This window comes from Augochlora pura, chromosome 7 (assembly GCF_028453695.1).
Source record: "Augochlora pura isolate Apur16 chromosome 7, APUR_v2.2.1, whole genome shotgun sequence".
Lineage (NCBI taxonomy): Eukaryota > Metazoa > Arthropoda > Insecta > Hymenoptera > Halictidae > Augochlora > Augochlora pura.
In genome coordinates, this window is record NC_135778.1 from 7,627,619 (window position 1) to 7,644,307 (window position 16,689).

The 16,689-nt window shown below is 36.9% G+C and overlaps 1 protein-coding gene across 1 annotated transcript in view; it reads left to right on the forward strand.

Moving 5' to 3' along the window:
* The first annotated feature begins 893 nt into the window (after positions 1–893).
* The window catches only part of LOC144473291 (uncharacterized), a 124,779-nt gene continuing 108,983 nt past the window's right edge, over positions 894–16,689 (forward strand). The window contains exon 1 of the mRNA XM_078187043.1: positions 894–1,129. The gene's annotated coding sequence lies outside the window, so the exon portion shown is untranslated. The remainder of the gene's footprint in view (positions 1,130–16,689) is intronic.

Sequence of the window (16,689 nt, forward strand, 5' to 3'; positions counted from 1 at the left end):
TTTGTCAAAAATGTTTCTACTGCGTAAAAGACAGACAAAGTAATCAAGATAGGTTAAAGTGCAGTAGAGCAAACTTTCAAATTCGGTTTTGTCCCGAATTAATACGAAACTCATGCTAATTAACAAAGAATTATGATCACCTCGCGTTCGTTTCACCTTTGTGCAATATTTAAGCAAGGACAGTTCCATTTAATTTTCTAAATATTTAAAAATTACAAAAGCTCGTGATGTTGCTCCTATGTTTCGGCGCTTAAATTACGAGAGGCGCCAAAATAGAGCCCGTTGATTAGTCGAGAATTCAAACGGCTACTTCAGGTGACTCCACTACCAGTACAAGAGCGACAGATTTCTACGAGCTAATTGCGAATAAAATAAAATCGAATAGAATACCCAAAAGTAATACATATTTTTTCTAAAATGATTCAGCAATTTTAAAATATCAATTATACGCAGTTATCGATACTACTTCAGTTCAGAAGATCCCGATACATTGAGCAACAACGCAACGCGGTAAATTTGCTCATATATCTTACGAAAATAACGGAATCTCATCAAAAATTACATCATCCGACTTCTAATCAATCTGTTTATAATATTTTGTCAGTACCAAGCGATAACGTTCGAATCAACTGTTTAAAAAAGCAAATTATTGATCACCAACTAACGGCACATTCGATCTGCGGCGCACTCTCTTGGTCGACAATACTGTCCCTCGCGGCGAAAGCTTAAAGCACGACGCGCACAGCGCCGATTGGTACAGCGGCGAATCATTGAACCAGTAGAACATACCCAGAGCGTGTAACAATCATATAAACCGTGACGAAAGTGCTCGTCCATCTACAGACGTTTCTTAGTCTATGGTAGTGCGATGTCTGAACAGTTGGGTCAACAGGAAATATGGCGGCATTGCGCCGAGTACGAAGGTGAATCGGTGGTAAACCACGTTTGTTTGTGAGGGAGATTCGGTCAGACAGGAAAGTCGACGTTTCAATGAGAGTGCGGTACGTCCTGTGATAAGATGTGCAGTGTTTTGTGACGAAAATAACAGCCGGTTGCGGCTGAATCGGATTTTTCGCGTTAACTTGTCGCCGAGCAAGGCGCATAATTGGCAGTTCCCTCGAGGTGGCAGGTATGCGATACACGAGAATACTCTCGAAAGAAAAACTTTTAACAACGTTTTCCAGCGTGTCGGCCGTTGCTTTATTTACGAACAGCATCGGCCGTGAACGACGAGAGACCAGTGCTCTCTCGTGCAGCGTTATTGACCTGACGTGTTATTATCGCGCACAGCATCAGCGAATCGTTTACGATTCGAATCGGGTGTGTTCCCTGTTGTCATCAACAGGACATTGACTCTTCAGATATTGCCCCGTTTCGACCTTCCTTTTTCCCCCAATCAAAATAGACCACGACTCGTCGTTCGCCGTTTCTTTGCTCGCCGTGCATTTAACTGGGCACACCGTGCACGTTCATCTCGCGACTTGGGGTAGGACAATGGGGAATCGTTCGATCGGCTCATTAAACTCGCGTGTTTCGGATTCCCGAAGGACAAGTCCTACGATCGATTGCTCGGAATTTAATCGGTTTCACGGCGAGCGACTGGGGGACGTTTATTTCTCAGCCGCGAATAAAACAATCGTGTTGTTGACCTAAGTTAAAACTTCGCCGTTGGCCAGTTTATTTAAAGCCGCTACACTCTTTGGCAATGGCCGTGAACGCGCGTTCCGTTTTTATTAATGAGAACGGACGTTTTATCGCCGCCTTAACTCGCCACGGCACGCTCGCGGTTGCGTATTAGATTTATGGCCGCGTTGTTGCGCGCTACATTGTTTTTCTGTCTTTATCGTGGACATCGTTCTTCCCACTGTTCCATTCAGTGGGATCGGTTTCCATGGTTCTACAGCCGTTACGAGATTCTTTTTAATTCCAGGGGTTCGTCGACGGCTCGGTATTTTAATTCGGAATTAGACGGGACGAATGTTTGGATAATTTCGAAAGTGAAAGTGGTAAAACGGAGCTCGCGAGTAGTTGTCGAGGAATATAGAGTCCTTTATCGTCGCCGCTTCTGGGCAGATGGAATAGAACGCCAGTCATACACGTGTACGCATGCTGGATACATTAGCGATATATAGGTCAAGCGTTCCTCAACATTGAGGTCATTGCCCCGGGATCGACCACGTCGGTAAAACAGCGCGTTAATTGACTAAAGTCGTCGCGCGTTGACCACGTACATTTCGACGATAGAGGTCACCGTTAGAAATGTTCACGGACGTTTTCTGTCCGCTTTCTTCTTCTTTCATAACGCCATGAGCTGTCGAGAAAGGAAATGATTGGATGTTTTCGTGACGTACGTTGTATTAGCGTCGCGTAGTTAACATCGACATCGAACAATTGTCTAGCGTGGACTATATGCAACAGTCTATTGAGAAACGGGCATTGTTTAATGGAATGTAGTAGGGCACAAATATGTTTATTGAACTTTATAGTGGTAGGAACGTCTTTATATTCGATTTAAAAATTTGAAAATGGATGAGAATATTAATAATGGCAAATTCAGTTTTAATAAGCTTAAAGTAAAGTACTATGTAGATATTTTTACAATTCTATTGATTTTTGGATGGAGGTGGGTTAACAATTCTTGCAATTTAGAGCTAAATTTTTATTTAAAACGTCATCTTGATCCCTTATGATAGTTTCCTGGTATAAATCGAGCACAACAAAATTTTCCATGCACATTCAGATAACATATATAACGGATATTTAGAACTTGTACAGGATCACCTTGAACCCCCGAAATTGTACGGAACGTCAGCCGCGGACGCGAAACTATTGTCAGACGCTTTGAGAAATTATTTTTATCATTTCCAGACAAATAAATATCGCCGTGAAATTATAGTTGCCGAAAATAAATTTCAAACGGCAGCCGTACTACAAGCACTATAATTAGAGGTCAATGACGTAATTTACAAACGTTCGCGTTTCCCTCGGAAATTACAATTTATAAATACCGTTCGACTATAAATCTGTGCAACTTTGTCGATAAATTAACAACTTGGAAAAAAAAAACGAAGTCTCGAAAACTTTTCGAACGACACCGGTGCGTCGTTATTTATACTATACGGAGTTGCTTTTATCGGCGGTGACGTGGAGTAATCGTTGTAAATTTGCATTTACAATTACAATAACAAAAGTGCAATTTATAGACACCGTTCGACTATAAATCCATGCAACTTTATTGATAAATTAACAATTTAAAAGAAGAAATTTCGCAAAATTGTCAGCCACCGCCGTATTGTATTATTTATAATTTGCAGAGTTGCATTATCGACGGTCACGTGGAGTAATAGTTATAAATTTGCAATTCAAATGAAAATTACCAAAATTATAATTTACAAGTACTGCAATAAATATATAAATATATATACAACTATAAATTTGTGCAACGTCGTCGCTGAATTGACAAGTTAAAAAAAGAAGTTTCGCAAACTTTTTAAACGACACCCCACCGTTTGTTATTTATAATTCGCGAACTTGCTTGTATCGACACCGGCGTGTCGAGTAATCATTACAAGTACAAAAGAGTCGCGTAACTCGTTAACCGACTCCATACTTTGCTCGAACTTCGGTCATACGAATTCAAGGTCGCGGTGTCTTCGAGCAACTTCCTTCTAACAACGCGATCGTGAGAGTCGACATTACCATTCAATCAGCCCGCGGTCGATGCAATCGGTTGCACGATCGGCGATAAGTCGTTCCGCGGCTCGTTCGATCATCGTGAATCCATGCTACAAAGTAATTGATGCAATTAACCACTTAATTCCTAGATAAAACGAATGCGCAAGCCATACATTGTGTATTTATTAACCACTTCGGTACGAGCGTCGACTATAGTCGACGGCCACAGATGAACACGCACAGCCGAGTGTCGACTATAGTCGACGGCCGTGATATGAACGCACACGGCCGAGCGTCGACTATAGTCGACTATAGTCGACTGCCAAGAACTTTTGCCTTATCTCTACAATTGCAGTGTTTACGTCCAGAAATACACATAAATAAGCTTTTCTCGTCAAAGATCTGTGAAAGAGCAAAACGGATTCACTGTCGATGCACGAAGTAGCATGCGAATGGTGAGTGCCGGCTGTGGGCACAATTTCGTGGCCGATGCGCGCCGTACCGAAGTGGTTAATTCCGATTCCATTGACTATTTCTTTGATTTTCAGGTATCGCGATAACAAACGAACGCGTGACCGACTTCAAAGTGCCGCTGACAGTGGCAATAACAATCTATGCAAATAAGCTGATAGGGAATCCCCCTTACGGAATAAATAACAGAGAGATTTTAACATAGCAATCGCATGAACACACAGACGAGAAAATAACAGAAAAAAAACAGGGAAGAAATATCGAAATAAGTTGAGATATATATGTACATATACTTGCATATAATAATACAAAAATGGAAGAAGAATAGCGAAAAAATAACAGCGAGCATTATATCGCGTTGGCGAATAAATTCGACGATTTTTTTTCTTTTTGTTTTACAATAACTCGTGCATTAATTAGCAGAGTGAGTAATAGGCAGTTCGAAAGATTTGTTTCGGCTCTAAATAACCATTGTAAATAATCAATTTTTCATGACTATTTAGACTTGGAAATGTAATATCCCGCATGTAAAAATCAGCATTCCCGATGTTTTCGCTTTTCGTCGAGGTCGAAATGCCGAGACACCTGCAACGTGAACGGAGAGGATATGATAGATGAATCTGTTGCACAGAAAGGGTTTGGAAAGTTCGAAAAAGGACAACTTTGACCGCGACGACACTCCTCGATGAAAAAACGACGAATAGCATATGTCGAAAATGCTGATTGCTGCCGTCCGGATATTACATTTCCGTGCTTAAAAAATCATGACTAATTAAATTATTCGACAAAGCGAATACAATAGTCTCGCAGAGCTGAAAGAGATCTTTCGAACAGCTTACTCACTTTGCGAATTAACCCTTTGCACTCAGCGCTGTCTTGAACGTTAGGTTGTCTCGACACCATTTTCTCGTAGAAACGTGTACTTGCGAACCTTTGCATTCTAATATATAATAATAATAATAATAATAATAAGTAATTACATATAGTGATATATAAAATATACGTTAATTAAAATATATTATAGTAACATATAAATTTGTATTATAATATAGTATATCTATTTTTTATAACAAAGTGAGATATTCGATTCTTATTAATTTGAGGGAGGCGCCACGCGAGTGCAAAGGGGTTAACAAATCGGTTAACCAATAATTTGTTATTTATTATGAAAACGAAAGTATTGAAGTTCATATCATCCTTGTAAGTTTTTATATAAAAAAAACAAGATCTTTACGAATTTATTCGCCAACCAAATATCATCATTGCTTAACACTAAAAAATAGTTTATAACAAATCTAGAATTAAAGAATTAATTTCCACCAGAAGAATGGGTTTATTTTATTATTATATATACGCGATGAGTTTATTTTATCATTATATACACGATAATTAATAATTACAGACAGTATAGTTTTAATAAAATAATAAATGACTAGAGTAGAGTCGATTAAAAATAGCTCGGCGTAGAGCGCGTTAAGTACCCCGGCTTAATTACAAATTAGCGGAAGCCTCCGCCCCGGATTTCCCTTCGCGAGAAATAAAGAGAAAGACGAGCCCCGGGTGCGTCCGCCTCTGTTCATTACGGAACAATCGATACAGGTCGCGAGGACCAGTTTGCCTGGCGGTATCGGTCCTTACCCGTTGATGCATCGGATTCGAATCGCGCCGGGGAATCGAACGGCGTACCCGGCGATATTACTCTTCCTATAAATACGGCGAAACACAGGCGCAAGGTATCTGGGTCAGGCGAGCGGGGGCCGTGTTTACACGCGTTTGCGTCTCGGCCCGATCACCGCCGACTAAATTTACGGTTTCGGTAATAACTCGTTCCGTACGCGGATCAACATTGTTCCGTTTACGCCACTGTTTTCGTTCCGGGTCCGAAAACTTGCCCGGGAAACCGCTCGAACCCCCGCTTCCGAGAGACGCAACGATTCGCCGACGCGCAACGTACGCGCGATTGTAGTTTACGTTCCGCTGTATCGCTCGCTTTGCACCGGGCTCGATTTTGACCGTTGCCGCAGAGGAGCGCGTAAACAAAACACGTCCTCTTGGATCGTTCGCACGCGCACGCGTTAAATCCCTACAATACTCTATACTCTATGGGTATATTGTTTTCTTTGTACTGTGCATATATACTTTTACTGTAATCGTTCACTTTAATAACTAATAATATAATTGAGTAAAGCACGAAACATTCGCGAAAGCCACTATAATGGCGCGTCGTGCCTAAGAGGTTACCCCTTGCACTACGACTCCTTCCACGCTGTGTTGATCAGCACTTATTTGTCCTTGACCCCATCCCATACTTTGACGAGTCTTTTCACGCGATGAGAATTTCTAGTAACAATTTGTACAGTGTGAATGCTGTTCCGTTGTTTTAATTCGAACAAAATTCTAATCTCTTTTCGTCAGTCCTAACCTCTTTTCGTAACCCCTTTGGTACGAGTGCTGGATATATCCGACGTCCCTGCGACGACCGGTATAAATAACAGAATTGTTTATTAGAAACGCTCTTCTGTCTTCATTTACTAAATCGTATGTTCGAGAAACAATTCTTTGTGGAATGATGTTTGAAACGATCACCATTTACAGATAATTTGGTGCTGGAAGCCCGAACAGACACAAAATTGCAAATAAGTGGAAATTAGTATGCTATCTGGTTGAAGAGATATACCGTATTTAAATAATAATAACGACCTTGGATTTCTATGTAAATTTTTATTCGCGGACTGCTACACGAAAACAATGATCACGCGGAACCTATAGTATTTTAATACTTCGTCGCTCGTTAGCGGATCGGTTAACTAAAATTTGTTAGCTATTGTTTAGACGAAAGTGTTAGATTCCATATTATTGCTGCAATTTCTTATATACTAGATACAGAGTAAAATAAATAATATGAAAATAAATTGAATAAAACGAGATAAAATAAATTGAATGAAACTGAAATAAGTGAAATACGAATAAGATAAATAGAATAAAAGTATGCCAAATAGAATAAAAATAGAGTAAATAAAATAAAGGTATACTAAATAAAATAAAAATAGAATAAATAAAATAGAGTAATTTCGTAATTGACGATGCTCCGCCTCTTCTTATTCCTATTATTGTTATATTATTGCTATAGAGTTTATTTATATTAGCGCTGTCGCAGTGATTGCAAGGTCTTTGTCGACCACGTGATTTGCGTTTAACTATACAGGAAGAAGACTTACGTTCTAAATTATAATTAAAATCGACGCGAGTCATTAGAACAGAATCGATGTGAACGGAAGAGACATTAAATGATATTAACACTTTACCGTCCAGTTATTCGACTGTAAAAATCTTAACGATTTCATAACACTAGCATTAAACAATACGTATTTTCTCTACTTTATTTATATTATTTCATTTATTTTATTCGTCGAAAAATAAAATAATGTAATCAAATGTGCGCCGCCTCGTTCTTCCACTTTCAAACGGTGATAAAAACGAAACTAGATAACTAATCGACACAAATTTTATACTACATTAAAGATAAAAGTTCAAACAACAAGAAAACAATATGAATGAAATATTTTGAACACGGTAACAGAATACAAAAATTTGCAAAGACCATCTACTGATAAAATCCATAATCACTTAGTTGCCAATCCAATAATGATAATAATAAGCCGATATAACAATAAAATAGTAATGAACCGATTCACAGGCTACCGATAGATAAGGCGTTTATTGCATTTTCTCTGAACAATGCGTCCTTTAGTGGAAAAGAGAGAGAGCCGGCGATCGCATGGAAGACTTTCCTCTCGAGAGCCTTTTAATCCGATCTCCTTTCTCGCTTTCAGCGCGACGTCATTTTCGACGGTGTCCGCCGGTACTCGCAACGTTATCAAGCGTCATTGTCGAGTCACAGTGGCTGCTAATAAAGCGGACGTCCCTACTTAATTAGTACAGAAGGATGATCGCGGATTAAACTAGGTCAGGCGAGTGACGCGCGTACATGCCTGACCGGCTAATATTTATTCTCGGCCGTGCGATGCAACAGAAATGTTGCAGCCCGTAAGAACGTTATACGTACATGTATAGTATGTACTATATGTAGAGAGGATCGGACACGTAACACCGGCCGCTTTGATGATCTTCAAAACTGGTAACTTTCTTGGAAATCGACTCCGGACGTTCTCGCGCGGGCGACTTTTTATTCGAGATGGAATTTGCTTCTTTATAATTGAGATTGTAGAGGGGTGGTTTTGCTTAATAATGGATAAATAAGTGTTTTTTTAATTGCTTTTGGGACGATGATTAGTTTAAAAGGGGATGGCTTTTCCAAATAATTTTTTCCAAATGGAATGATTTTTGTATAATTGGACGGAGTGATCATTTTTTTTTAAAATTGCTATTTTTTCTTGGAACAATGACAATTTTAAGAGACGATGTTTTTCCAAATACTTTTTTTTTAAAATGTAGTAACTTGTTTATAATTGTACCTTTTTATCCCAAAGGGGTTTACTAGACAATAGCTGAGGAATTGTTTTCCAGAATTGTTTCGGATGATGACGAATTTAAAAGACGTTTTAAAATTTAAGGGATGTTTTCACAAATATTTCGTGAAGTAATTCTGAACACGCTGAGAGGCTATCTCTATTATTAACTGTTAATTTATTATTTTTTCAAACGTGATATTAATTCAGATACCTCGTAATTTATAATTTTGAATTTAATTGCATCGTAATTCGCAATTTGAATTTAATCGCATCATAATTCTCAATTCTGAATTCAATCACATTTTAAGTTGATATTTTGAATTTCATCACATCGTAATTCGTAATTTTGAATGCAATTGCATCGTAATTCGAAATTTTGAATTCAGTCGCATCGTGATTCGTAATTTCGGTTCAATCACGTAATAATTCCTAATCAACGCACTCAAACTATACTTATTATTTTGTAACACTACTCGAATTGCAATCACAAACGACACTGTAATTTAATCGAATCAACGACCTAATTTTCGAATCACAATATGATTGAATTTATAATACGATCGAATTACATACTTTGTAATTATAATTCTCTTTAGTGCCGCGATTGCGAAATAATTAATCCTGGGCAAATATAACATTGTAGAGAATTTGCAGGATTACAGGAAACGGAAGATTAGATAAATATCGTTGCAAATGAAATATCACCCTCCGCTCTGCGGTATATGTAATTATCGAATCGATTCAGCTTTGCAACATGTGACGCTAATAGCGTATCGCGTACGAAACCGTAATAACAGGATTACGACGTTAGGAGAGAAGTGTCCTGTTTCTTTTTTTTTTTTATTTCGCAAGACGATTTCTTACGTAACCGGAAGATATTGTTGCATGATTAAGCAGAAAAACTGTTGCACGCAACGCAAGCAAATCAACAAAAAATTGCTGAAAAATTAATTTAGGCTTTTTCTATGAGTTACTATACAAGTTGCGACACATAGAAAATATATGTATGGTATAAATAAATCATAAGATTGTGTAAAATAGACGCATAGAATAATATATTGTCCGTAAATAAATTATAATTTTTAACACTTCAAATTTCCTGAAATATATCGTTTTATAAAAAGAGGTATGAAACTAGCAATACGAAATTTAGAAAAACATTTATTTTTGTTATCTTTTCGCAATTATTTTTATTACCACTGTTGCTTGAAATATCGATCACTTTTATCATGTTTTTAATGATTTATTTAACGTTCTATAATAAGTCGAAAGTTTCATTTATTTTTATTTTTATACAGGGTGGAGCAAATAAAGTGTTACAAAGCAATATCTCCATTATCATTAATGATACACGAAAATGCTTGAGGAACAAATTTTTTGGTTCGAAGGGGCACATGTTGTGGTCGAAATGGTTTTTTTTTAAATGTCATATTTTTTGAGATTTGAAGGTCATCGATGTTTTTTCAAATGGAACTATGTATTCGTTTTTCGATGACATTATTACCGATTTTAAGACGAATCCAACGACCTATAACTCAAGATCGTTCTAGTCCCGCAATATTATTGTTACAATATTACTGACAATATTACTCCTACAATATTATTGTCTATCGTTGTTACGATTGGAAAAATCCTGTATTCTTGTAGCGTCATCAGGCGAATATCGACGCTTTTACGTAAACGATGACAAGGATCGCCAAAGAGAACCGGCCGTGATTCATGAAATATTTGTAAAAAAGTTGCAAAATTCCACTGTACGAGGAACACTGATTGGCACATTGTTTCTTAAGAGCGTAGCAACGCCTGTGAGTTGACGTTTTAACTATGCAATCACTATGCAATCTCGTTGAATTTAACAGTCATTTTATTAAGTGCAACACTGAAAGGTAATTTGCGTATCTGCATAACTCTCGAACATAACAATTAAACGGAATACGATGTGTAATTGTTATCTACACACGCTGCACCGAGAAAAAAAAAAAAAGAAACGATGACCACGTCATGCGGATATCAGTTGTTTACCGGTACGAGCAATGTAACATTCCTCTTGACATTTACTAGAGTAATAAATAATAATAATGGGGACAACACGACTTTCACACGTCCTCGCGTATTTTTTATTTATGCTTGTGTCTGAGCTGTTTATTGGAGATATTTTCTGAATATAATTTTACTGGATAGGTTTCTCGAATTAAATGTTATTCGAATTTGTTTATGGAGGAGAATAATCGAGGATATTTGTCGAAACGAAATGAATTATTCCAAATGAATTATTCGAATATTTCGAATAAACTTTTAATCAATGGTCTAAATAAAAATGTTTCTCGAATCAAATTTCAGTAGAGAAATTTAACAAAAATATTTCTCGAATGAAATTTTAGTCGAAGAAATTATACGAAACATTTTTTCAAATAAAAATAAATTAGAAGATTATATTCAAAAACAATTGTTTCGACTCTGATCTAAAGTAACTCTAGAGATAATCACAGCCTTGAAAATTGTATAATCGTGCAACATTGTTCAATAATCATAGGAAAAAGTGAAGGGAAGGCGATATTGGCCGCGCAGGGTAGCTCACGAGTAAGTCGCATCAAAAAGATTAATAATTCGGATGCCCTGTTCGCGATCGGCTCGCCCGATAGCGGCCATTCTTTTCGCTAGTCAAATCCGCGAAGCTTGATTCCTGAGCTTCTTATTTGGATCGCGCGGCGCACCTGCCGCAGGTGCAACTACGGGCCAATGAAATATCGTTGCAGGACGATGACCAAACGGTTTCGGCGACCGAGCGGCACACAGTGATTCGATCTTATGGTAGCTCCGAACAAAAATCATATTTTCTAAACTAATTGCTTTAGTTAATTTTTTCAAAAGACTGCAGAGATGAAGCGATTTTTATATTAATAATATAAGGCTCTGTTAAGAAACTTGCAATGGTTTCGTTTCTTTCCGCTGAATAAAATATCTTTTGTCTTTCTTTTAATTTAGTATTGCAATTTTCTTGGAATTATTGACTAATTTTTAATCGAGATAATTTTTATTATAAATTAATGAGCAGTCCGTATGTCAAATATTATTATGAGACAAGATACATGAAAATCTGTTATGTTAAAGTTTTCTAAGATTATTTCAAGGTTATATCGAGATTGTGTCAAGATTATAATAAAATTATATCAAGGTTATGTATAGATATGTAACACATACATCAACGCAATACACAAAAGAATATATAATAATTCCATAAACATAATAAATTGAAAAAATTATTTTAAGTCTAAATATTATATGAGTCACGAGACTCAATTTGATATCCATGAAAAGGGTTAAAGACACTATATTAACGTATTTATTAATTGTTAAGGGCTCCTTTTCTGCTTTTTCCCAACTATTTACATAAAAATAAAGACTCTAGATTACGACCACGTTATAAAGAAGAATATCAATGTTTCGACGTTTTTGTTTATTGCTCGAATCACTGTGCGACGTGTTCGCTCGCTGGGACGCTCCTCGTCGCGTGGAAATCGGTTTTTATCAGCCCCGGCTAGGAAAAAGCTGAACCATTAACACCGCAACTAGCTTTGCGCTACGTAGTAGCCGCTATCTTATCTTCGCCGTTGTAAACAAGTTTGCTACACTGTTGCAATTCGAGCAACAATTTCCGAGGAATATTCCCCGATGGGACGCGCGGGATTGGCGACGTGGCTCGAGAAACCTTTGGCCGGTGATCGTTCTCGGAAGAAACGCCGCGAATCGGAAAAATTCTAACGCGATCCAATCGATGGCCAAGCGTCTACTGTAGACACGCCACACACACACACGCATACACACACCGTATCTACGATTTTTCCGTAGATGTAGATTTTTTCCTTAATCGAGTCGAAGGAAACACGTGGTACGGACGTGCGTCGCATGAACATGACCTATACAGAAGTCGACTCGAGTACCATTCAGTAGTGTCGCGTCATTTTTGCGTAGAATGTGTTTTCCGATATGATCGTTCTACCGATCTGTATTTTTTTATTTTGAATGAGTCTCGTTGCGTCGCGGGATTAATTGTTTGAACCGTTGTATAGCATAACAAGGACACACGTGAAAGAAATCGAAAATCAATTTTCATATATTTAAAATGTATTTTATTTTATATGATTTAATTAAGATATTAGTATGATAAAGGTGCATTTAAATTGTTTTAAGTTGTTTCCGTATTGCTATATTCTATTAAAATGTATTTTAAATATATTTAAATACATTCAAATGCATTTTAAATATATTATAAATACGTTTAAATGTATTTTAAATACATTATAAATACGTTTAAATGTATTTTAAATATATCTTAAATGCGTTTAAATGTATTCTACTGCAATACAGCAATACAAAAGCAAGTTAAATATATTTTAATCGTGCTGGTATCTTAATCAGACTTGCATACAATAAATTCAATTTTTAACACAATTTTTGGCACCGAATAATTCAGCACTTTCTAGCGCGCAATTTAATCAAAACTGTGTAAAGTGCAAAGTTTGATTTTGCCATCCAAATTGCAACAGTTACAAATTAAATTCACTGTACATGAATATGATTAAAATACCAACAGAAATAAAATATTTTTGACATCAAAGAATTCAGTATTAATTCAGTATAAATTACAAGAAGTCTGTAACTTGCAAAGTTAAATTTTGTCACAAGATTTGCAAGACTTTATTGACTGATTTCCATACGAAATCGTAAGAGCAACTCGCGAGCTCGTCCGATTCGAATTAATTTCCTATTATGAATCGATTTCCTATTATGAGTTAATTTCCTATTGAGACAACGATCGCACGCTTTCGTTAACGGGAATGTTTAAACATTAACGGTCAAGGGAGCAGAATCGTGTGCCTCGAAAGAATGGAATAACATCCATGCCTAACTGAATTATTATCAAAAACTTTGCCCCGAGAATCAAACACGTCAAGCTACGAAAAATATTAAATCGAGCATTTTCTCCTCTAAAGCAATTAACCCTTTGCGGTCGAATGGCGACTCTCAGGCGCCTCTAAAAATTATCATGCCACGTTTTCAAATAATCTTTATCAAATGTACTAATATTTCAAAAATTCTCAAGAGCTATTATCTGTTACATATGTCATAAAATTCAATTTTATAACGTATAAAATGCTCCAGGTTATATAATATGTAAACACTGTAAGTTCGAAGAAATATTTTGGATTTCCGGTTAAAATCGCTTCGACTGCGAAGGATTAAAATCTAGTGAACGCATTGAAACCGTGAACTCGAGGAACGTTCGCGAGCCTGTAATACCGAACTACTACAGAAACCAATCGAATATGGGTCAGCAATAAATCCTGGATACCATATTTGCGACGATGAAATTCCTCCGAGCCGCGTTATTTATTCAGAAGCCGGGACCCGCGACATTATTTGTCGTGTGACCCCTTGAAATTGTAAATGCGCATTGTAATCACAGTGCCCGCGCAGGCCGGCCCGATTAGACTTTTTTTACTTCGACACTTCTGTCCGTCGCGCTCAATAGCTTGTATTGACGGCTAAGGTCAATGGTAAAGTTGCCGGTTGAATGATGCCCGCGTAAATAGTAGTAAGTTTCCGCTGATACCGGCGATTTTCCTCAACGAGATATGCTGCCATATTGTTGCCGATGCGTGACCCGGAGCCGTTCAAGAAAGAGTTCAACGCGTGTAAAGCGTGTTCGAAGGATGTCCGAATGCGATTCCATTCAGTCGGGAGATCGATGTTACGTATCAGCGCGATTCGCTGTCGCTGTAAATTGGTAAATTGTTTAGACGATTGTTTGATAGACTGATAATGGTTAAGAGATTTTATAGCTGATATTGATTTGGTGGTATAGTTTTAGGTTATTTCAGATTAATTTGTTTTATTGTATTTTATGTTGTTTTGTACTATATTTTTCTACTTTATTTTATTCATATTCTACTCTACTCTATTTTGCCCTATTCCGTTCATATTCCATTTTATTCTGCTATATTCTATTTCTGTTCTACTCTATTCTATTCCTATGCTATTTTATTTTATTATAGTCTACCCTATTTTATTCCCATTATATTAATATTATATTCTATTTTGTTCCTATTCTATTCAATTCTATTTTATTTTATTCTATTCTATTCTGATCTATACTATTCCTATTCTCTTTTATTATATTTTATTTTATTCTACTCTATTCTATCTCTATTCTATTCCTGTTTTATTCTATCCTTATTCTTCTTTATTTAATTCTATTTTATTTTACTTTATCTTATCCAACTCTATTTTATTCTGCATTATCGTCACTTTTATTACGTAAAACTAAATAGATTTAACAATGTAAAAATATTTCCAAAAAATCGTACAACAATCTTGAGTTCTACCTCAGTGTCACTACTCGAGTGCGAAGAATTAATAGTACAATTATTATAATATTATAATAATTAATAATACAATTATTATAATATTATAATAATTAATATAATCCGGTAATGCTACGAATCCATTTCGTGCAACGTATCCAACGAACGCGCCGCGTCTCAACGATAGCAACCGGTAGAGAAGATGACGTGGTCGGTTTGATTGCGTTGCAAAATAATCTATTTTTCGTTATCTTTTCTTTTTTTGCGCGCGCGGATGCCTGGCTGACTGTTCAGCAACGTGGCACCGCGGAACGTCCGCGATCGCGAAAATAATACGAAATACCATCATCCGCCTTTCTATGGAGACAATTTTACATTCATTTCGCCGTCGCGTGGGCGTCTCTCCGCGTACCGCAAACTAGATAATGCACCGAACGGCGAACGAGAGAACGGTCGTGGATTGGGGTCGGGCAAACGACGATTTTCACCGTGTTTCCAGCGTGCCACCTTCTCTCTGTCGAACGCACGGCGGCTCTATTTTTAACTAGACAAACTGCTAGCGCGGTTGCAAACTGGTTACGACGGAGACGCGACTAAACAACTGCGGAACGAACGGCTACGGGGGAGTTCCTCACGGAATCGGGAACGGTTTTATTTTTTGAGATGTTAAATTTCTTTTACATTTCGTAGCTTTATTTTCATATTTTATCTTTATTGTTAAATAAAATAAAATATTATGGATTGTTAATAAATATATTATAGATTGTTAATAAATATATTATAGATTGTTATTAAATATAATAAAATATTATAGATAAATATTTATTGTTAAACAAAATATTATAGATTCTACGGTAGAATGAAACGTCGACGAATTCCTTTTTAATTTGTCAAAAAAAAAGGAGTCATTATTTTGCAATGATTTTTCGCGAAGTTGTTAGCGAAAGTTAGAACGCATATTTTAAAAGTTGCAGTGGGTGCACAAATTACATGGAACACTTTATGCATTATTTAACAATTTCACTAACTTGTATGTAGTAAAAAAATGATGCAAAATTATTCCAACGTCTTTAGAATCGCTTTTGACTTCCATTGAACATCACACCTGTGAGATCGCTCTATACATTCGAGCCTAAAACTTAATTGTTAAACATCTCTATAAATACCGAATAATAGCAACAATGCTCAAATGCGCGTCTATAATTTTCCTCTAGTATCACCAAAAAAGATTTAGATATACAAGTGTCATCCTACGATGATTTCACGTTGAGTTCTCGTCGGTCAAAATTGACCAATTTTTATCAAAAATAATTCTCTCCTTTAATCATATATTTACACGAACGCATATTCTACAAGTTGCAAAATTGCATTGCCGCTGTAATCGATCCAATTTCGCGGGCGCATTTACCAGTGACACGGAGCGGCGAAGGATTGAAAGCGGTCTCTCAATGTCATCGCGATGCGAGTCAACGGCTAGCGTCTCTTTGCCTACTTAAAGCGAACTCGAGAATTAATCGTATCATTATCATAAGTCGCAATGGAAGACGACGCAATAACGTAATAACGTCAGAGAACTTTAGCAATAAGCGTGCATTGTAACAGCTTCGCTGCGCAGCAAAAACGGACAGCACGGTGTGCTTGTTCGTTCCGTTCGAGCGTATTTAATGGAGTCGCGAGTTTGCGCGGACTGACTGAAACTCGGAATC